Below are 7,707 nucleotides of genomic sequence, written 5' to 3'. Positions count from 1 at the left end.
GATAGACACAGAGTACTGATTGGTGTATTTACAAACCCTGAGCTAGACACAGAGTGCTGATTGGTGCATTTACAATCCTTGAGCTAGACACAGAGTCACAGAGTGCTAGTCCTCCAAGTCTCCACTAGGTTAGCTAGATACAGAGTAACAATTGCTGTATTCACAAACTTTGAGCTTGATATAAAAGTTCTCCAAGTCCCTATCCCGTTCAGGAGCCCAGCTGGCTTCACCCAGTGGATCCTGCACTGGGGCTGCAGACAGAGCTGCCTGCCAGTCCTGAGCCGCGCCTACACTCCTCAGCCCTTGGGCTGTGGATGAGACCGGCGCCCATCTAGGAGGCTGAGGCCCTGCGGGAGCCAACCGCAGGGGTAGGAGCTCAGACATGGCCGGCTGCAGGTCCCGAGTCCTGCCCCACCAGGAGGCATCTAAGGCCCAGCCAGAATTTGAGTGCGGCGCCTGCGGGCTGGCACTGCTGGGGGACGCGGTGCAACCTCCGCAGCTGCTGGCCGGCGTGCTAAGCCCTTCACTGCCCTGGGCCAGCAGTGCGCCCACCGCTCTGTGTGTGGGGCCTGCCAAGCCCGCGCTCACGCCCGCCGGAATTCACACCGGCCTGCGAGCACAGCCCCGGTTCCTGCCTGCGCCTCTCCCTCCACACCTCCCTGCAAGCAGAGGGAGGAGGTTCCGGCCTCAGCCAGCCCAGAGAGGGGCTCCCATGGTGCCGTGGAGGGCTGAAGGGCTCCCCAAGCGCCACCAGAATGGACGTGAGGCCACGAGGTCGGAGGCCAAGGAAGCACCGTGAGTGAGGGCTGCTAGCACATTGTCACCTCTCACAGTGGCAAGAGATCTTGGCTCAGTGCACAACCTCTGCCTCCTGGATTGAAGTCATTCTCCTGCCTCAGCCTCCTGAGTAGCTGGGATTACAGGCACCTGCCACCTCGCCTGGCTAATCTTTGTATTTTTTAGTAGAGATGGGGTTTCACCATGTTGGCCAGGCTGATCTCAAACTCCTGACCTCGTGATCTGCCCACCTTGGCCTCCCAAAGTGCTAGGAGTACAGGAGTGAGCCACCATTCCTGGCGCTTTTTTTTTTTCTTTTTCTGTTTTTTTTTTGTTTGTTTGTTTGTTTTGTTTTGTTTTGTTTTGTTTTTTTGAGATGGAGTCTCAATCTTGTGGCCCAGGCTGGAGTGCAATGGCACAATCTTGGCTCACTGCAACCTCCGCCTCCTGGACTCAAGCGATTCTCCTGCCTCAGCCTCCTGAATAACTGGGATTACAGGCGCCCACCACCACGCCCAGCTAATTTTTCTGTTTTTAGTGGAGATGGGGTTTCACAATGTTGGCAGGCTGATCTCAAACTCCTGAGCTCAGGTGGTCTGCCCACCTCAGCCTCCCAAATTGCTGAAACCACAAGCATGAGCCACTGTGCCCAGCCTTACATACATCTGTTTTTAAAGCTCTTCACTCTTGGTATTATTTATTTATTCATTTATTGGAGAGAGGATCTCACTCTGTCACCCAGGCTGGAGTGCAGCAGCACAATCTCAGCTCACTGCAACCTCCGCTTCCTGGTTTCAAGTGATTCTCAGGCCTTGGCCTCCTGAGTAACCAGGATTACAGGCGCATGCCACCACCCTCAGCTAATTTTTGTATTTTTTTTAGTAGAGACCAGGTTTTGCCATGTTAGCCAGGCTGGTCTCTACCTCCTGACCTCAAGTCATCTGCCCACCTCCGCCTTCCAAGATGCTGCGGGTTACAGGCATGAGCCACTGCCCAGCCTGTTCCTGGTATTATTTAAATTGTGTATTTTCTTGTTGTCAAACAATTAGAAAATTTACAATTGGAAATGATTTAGCTTGGCTTGCAGTGTAGCTTTCTGCTGTTGTTTATCAGGGACTGTTTCTCAAGTATTGCTCAGAGAGAATTGGCAACAATGTCTTAGAGTGCCTAGGGGGTTGGTGCCAGATGGGCTGGGGGTGGACACTGTCTGAATTAGATACTGGAGTTGATGACCCCTCATCTCCAGGCACCTTCTACTCAAATGATCATAGTTAGTGGGATATCGACAACTACTAAGGAATCTGCATCTTTGTACACAACACAGGGCCTGGAAAAGAGTCAGCGTTTCGTGAATATTTACTAGGCTGACTGAGATTCCTGCAAAAGCCTTACTCTGCTATGAGGTTCTCAGGTGGATGCCGATTATGACTTAAAAGTTCCTGCACAGTTCACAAACTCTATTCACATGTGGTACAGGTAACTTTAAGAATTCAAGACTGCGCATGATGGCTCATACCTGCAATTCCAGCATTTTGGGAGATCCATGCAGGAAGATCATTTTGAGTCCAGGAGTTGAAGACTAGCCTGGGCAACATAGAGAGACCCCATCTCCACACACAGACACACACACACACACACACACACACACACACACACACACACACAGCCAGGTGTGGTGATAGCGCCTGTAGTCCCAGCTACTCAGGAAGCTAAGATGGGAGGATCACTCAAACCTGGGAGGTCGAGGTTGCAGTGAGCCGTGATGGTGCCACTGCACTCCAGTCTGGGCAACAGAGGGAGACCCTATCTAAGAAACTAAATTAACTGTTGTATCTATGTCTTCCTATCAAATTCTGTCATTTGAACTTAGGACCCTTTTCATCAAATCCTATATTTACACCATCCAAAAAGAATGTATTTGATGGAATGAAACCACTGTGAGTTCCCTGTGGTTCTAGGATACAGCACCTTTTAACACAGTTGCTTGTCCTGTGCACCCTGATCTCTCGTTAAATAACATTTTGTCACCTAGGTCCTAGGGTCTAGAAAAGGAGACAGTGTGAGCAGCTCTGATAGAGGATGAGCAGAAAGAAGTCAGAAATCTGAACAGGATCAACCCAGGCTTTGACCTTTCCAGAGCTTCCCCCCAGCTCTGCCCTGCCTCCCTTCCTCCTTGGTGTCCTTCCACCCGTGGGTGACAGGGGTGCTGTGTGCTCCTCTGTGGTTTACCCTGCAGGGAAAATTCAGTCATGTCCAGGTTTATTCTGTGTCATTGTAGACTATTCGCCACAGAAACTGAGTTTTCGTCTCACTGAGTGACCTCCATGTGCTCATGTAGCTCCGAAGGCCTTTTCTGTCACAATCATTTTTTGATTATCCACTTAGTTGCATTTCCACAAGAAGAATTTGAAAGAGTAACAAAAATTTAAGTAATATTTCTTCTGATTATAAAAAGGGTCTTAGGCCAGACGTGGTGGCTCATGCCTGTATTCCCAGCACTTTGGGAGGCCAAGGCAGGTGAATCACTTGAGGCCAGGAGTTCAAGACCAGCATAGCCAACATGGTGAAACCTCGTCTCTACTAAAAATACAAAAATTAGTTGGGCGTGGTGGTGCATGTCTGTAATCCCAGCTACTTTGGAGGTTGAGGCAGAAGAATCACTTGATCCTGGGAGGCAAAGGTTGCAGTGAGCCGAGATTGCACCACTGCACTTAAGCCTGGGTAACAATGAGTGAGACTGTGTTTGGGGGGTGAAAAAAAAAAAGGAATAAATAAAAGTAATCTTAGTTTTAGAAGATTTGGAAAATCCTAGGAAAACAAAAGGAAGAAAATAAAATTTTCTTTAGTTCATGTCATTTTGTAGTATACTCCTGTTGGATTTCTATTTAACCATATGTAGCAAAGGCATACTTTTCTAAGATGTGAATATACTGGACATTTTTTTTTTTTTTTTTTTTTTTTTTTTGAGACGGAGTCTTGCTCTGTCGCCCGGGCTGGAGTGCAGTGGCCGGATCTCAGCTCACTGCAAGCTCCGCCTCCCGGGTTTATGCCATTCTCCTGCCTCAGCCTCCGGAGTAGCTGGGACTACAGGCGCCCGCCACCTCGCCCGGCTAGGTTTTTGTATTTTTAGTAGAGACGAGGTTTCACCGTGTTAGCCAGGATGGTCTCAATCTCCTGACCTCGTGATCCGCCCATCTCGGCCTCCCAAAGTGCTGGGATTACAGGCTTGAGCCACCGCGCCCGGCCCGGACATTTTGTTCTAATCTTCCTTTTCACTTGAATGTATTATCAGTATTTTACCGTATCAGTCATTTTTCCTACCATTTTTTTATTTTTTTATTTTTTATTTTTTGAGACAGGATCTCACTCTGTCACCCAGGCTAGAGTGCAGTGGCATAATCATAGCTCACTGCAGCCTCGAACTCCTGGGCTCAAGTTATCCTTTCACTTCAGCCTCCCAAGCAGCTGGGACTACAGGTGCATGCCGCCATGCTAAGCTTATTTAAGTATTGTTTTGTAGAGTCAGGGTCCTCCTGTGTGGCCCACGTTGGTCTCAAACTCTTGGGGTCAAGTAATGCTTCCACCTCGGCTTCCCCAAGTGCTGGGATTAAGGTGAGTCGCTGTACCTGGCCTTCTACCATGTTTTTAGAAGTAGTGTATATTAATTTTACATGTTAGGGAATCGTAAATGTTTAGCTACTGAAGAAATTAGTCAATGTGGAAAATAATAAAATATAATATACATTGAAACACTTCATTTAAAATTTAAATAACAGTATATTCATTTTGCAATTTTTTTTTTTTTTTTTTTGATAGATTCTAGCTCTGTCACTCATGCTGGAGTGTGTGGAGTGCAATGTCACAGTCTCAGGTGACTGCATCCTCAATCTCCTGGTCTGGAATGATCCTCCCACCTCAGCCTCCCAAGACGGGACTACAGGTCCATTTTTTGTATATATTTTGTATACTTGGTGTGTCCGGAATTGGTGGGTCCTTGGTCTCACTGACTTCAAGAATGAAGCCACTGACCCGCACAGTGAGCCTTACAGTTCTTAAAGATGGTGGTCCAGAGTTTGTTCCTTCACATGTTCAGATGTGCCTGCAGTTCCTTCCTTCTGGTGGGTGCGTGGTCTTGATGACTTCAGGAGTAAAGCTGTAGACGTTCGTGGTGAGTGTTATAGCTCTTAAACGCAGCGTGGACCCAAACGATGAGCAGCAGTTAAGATTTATTATAGAGCAATATAACAAAGCTTCCACACCGACAGGTGATTTCAGCATGTTGCTGCAGGCTGGTTGGGGCAGCCTGATTTTATTCCCTTATCTGGCCCCACCCACATCCTGCTGATTGGTCCATTTTACAGAGAGCTGACTAGTCCATTTTACAGAGAGCTGACTGGACTGTTTTGACAGGGTGCTGATTGGTGCATTTACAATCCCTGAGCTAGACAGAGTGCTAGACAGAAAAGTTCTCGGAGTCCCCACTAGGTTAGCTAGATACAGAGTGCTGATTGGTGTATTTACAAACTTTGAGCTAGACACAGAGTACTGATTGGTGTATTTACAAACCCTAAGCTAGACACAGAGTGCTGATTGGTGCATTCACAGTCCTTTAGCTAGTCACAGAGTGCTAGACAGGAAAGTTCTCCAAGTCCCCACTAGGTTAACTAGATACAGAATACTGATCAGTGTATTTACAAACCCTGAGCTAGACACAGAGTGCTGATTGGTGCGTTTATGATCCCTTAGCTAGACATAAAAGTTCTCCAAGTCCCCACTAGACTCAGAAGCCCAGCTGGCTTCACGTAGTGGATCCAGCATAGGGGCTGCAGGCGGAGCTGCCTGCCAGTCCCGAGTGCCTGCACTCCTCAGCCCTCGGGTGGTTGATGGGACCCAGTGCCACGAAGCAGGGGGCAGCGCCCGTGGGGGAGGCTGGGGCCGCCCGGGAGCCCACCGCGGAGGTGGGGGGCTCAGACATGGCGGGCTGCAGGTCCTGAGCCCTGTCCCGCAGGGAGGCAGCTGAGGCCCTGCGAGAATTCGAGCCCTGTGCATGTGAGCCTGCAGTGCTGGGGGACCCGGCGCAACCTCCGCAGCTGCTGGCCCTGGTGCTAAGCCCTTCACTGCCCTGGGCCCACGCCCTGGCCGGTAGCTCCCAGTGCGGGGCCGCTGAGCCCACTCCTGCGCCCGCCGGAACTCGTGCTGGCTTGTGAGCCTGCAGCGCAGCTTGGGTTCCCACCGGCGCCTCTCCCTCCACACCCGCGCCTCTCCCTCCACACCTCCAGGCAAGCAGAGGGAGCCACCTCCGCCAGTCCAGAGAAGGGCTCCCACAGTGCGGTGGCGGGCTGAAGGGCTCCTCAAGCACTGCCAAAGTGGACGCCGAGGCTGAGGAGGGGCCGTGAGCAAGGGCTGCTAGCCGTTGTCACCTCTCAACAGGGTTTTGTTATGTTGCTCAGGCTGGTCTCGAAGTCCTGGACTGAAGTGATCTGCCCGCCTCAGCCTCCAAAAGTGCTGGAATGATAGGCATGAGCCACCGCGCCTAGCCTTACTTTGCAATCTTTTGTCTACAGGCATAAAACTCATTCTTGGAAAGTCGGTCCACTTATTCCAGTTTCTTGTCTAAACCATACCTGAAATATCCAGTTTTGATTTCTGTCGAATGGATGAATGGATCCAGAATGTAAAATACCTTTTTTTTTTTTTTTAAGATGGAGTTTTGCTCTTGTTGCCCAGGTTGGAGTGCAATGGCGAGAGATCTCGGCTCACTGCACAACCTCTGCCTCTTGGGTTCTCCTGCCTCAGCCTCGTAAGTAGCTGGGATTACAGGCCTCCACCACCATGCCTTGCTATTTTTTGTATTTTTAGTAGAGACAGGGTTTCACCATGTTGGCCAGGCTGGTCTCAAATTCCTGACCTTAGGTGATTTGCCTGCCTCAGCCTCCCAAAGTGCTGCAATGGCTTACAACGTAAAATACCTTTAAAGACACTTAATGCAACCTCCTAGATCATGTGCAAATTTTTCCAGGCTAGGCCAGGTGTGGTGGCTCATGCCTATAATCTCAACAGTTTGGGAGGTTGAGACAGGAGGATCAGTTGAGGTGAGGAGTTCAAGACCAGCCTGACCAACATGGAGAAACCCGTCTCCTAAAAATACAAAGTTAACTGGGTGTGGTGGCGCATGCCTGTAATCCCAGCTACTTGGGAGGCTGAGGCAGGAGAATCGCTTGAAACTGGGAGGCGGAGGTTGCAGTGAGCCGAGATCACACCATTGCACTCCAGGCTGGGCAACAAGAGCAAAACTGTCTAAAAGAAAAAAAAAAAAGAAGTAGACAGTTTCCCGAAATCACAGGCAAGGTGGCTCAACTCAACGTTTTGGTGACTGGGAAGAAAACATTCCAGGTGTGTGATGAAATTCTCACATGGATTACACAATTTTACATATAATTTAGTTTATTATCTTCTCTGCTCTTTTACTCAACAATTTGTCCTGGATTTTTATGTCAGTAAATATAAACACGTGCTTTTAAAAGCTTTTTTGTGATGATGTGAATCTCTCACTGAATTCAACCTTGAAGTGCAAATCCGTGAGCTTTTTAACCCTGAGCAATTGCTACCAAGCTAGCTTTGAAATTTACTGCTTTTGGTCAAAATATATTCTTCAGCTAATGCTTTCTTCCAGCTCGTTGTCTTCTTGCCTGCCTTTTTTTGTAAAATGGGAGTTCCTTACTGCATTATGAAGGGGAAGGCAAGACTGGGACGTCTGGTCCACAGGAAGACCTGCATCACTGTCACCTTCATACAGGTTATCTCGGAAGAAAAAGGCACTTTGGCTAAGCTGGTGGAAGCTAACAGGACCAATTACAATGACAGACACGATGAGATCCGCCATCACTGGGGAGGCAATGTCCTGAGTCCCAAGTCTGTGGCTCACATCAC

At 49.0% G+C, this 7,707-nt stretch overlaps 1 non-coding gene across 1 annotated transcript; it reads left to right on the top strand.

Moving 5' to 3' along the window:
* Nucleotides 1–7,306: 7,306 nt before the first annotated feature.
* LOC115892134 lies at nt 7,307–7,379 on the top strand. The gene has a single exon (XR_004052020.1). It is a non-coding gene; the product is annotated as a small nucleolar RNA SNORD36 (small nucleolar RNA).
* Nucleotides 7,380–7,707: the final 328 nt, after the last annotated feature.

Source organism: Rhinopithecus roxellana, chromosome 1 (genome assembly GCF_007565055.1).
Source record: "Rhinopithecus roxellana isolate Shanxi Qingling chromosome 1, ASM756505v1, whole genome shotgun sequence".
Taxonomy (NCBI): Eukaryota; Metazoa; Chordata; class Mammalia; order Primates; family Cercopithecidae; genus Rhinopithecus; species Rhinopithecus roxellana.
This window is presented reverse-complemented; position numbering and strand designations above follow the sequence as displayed.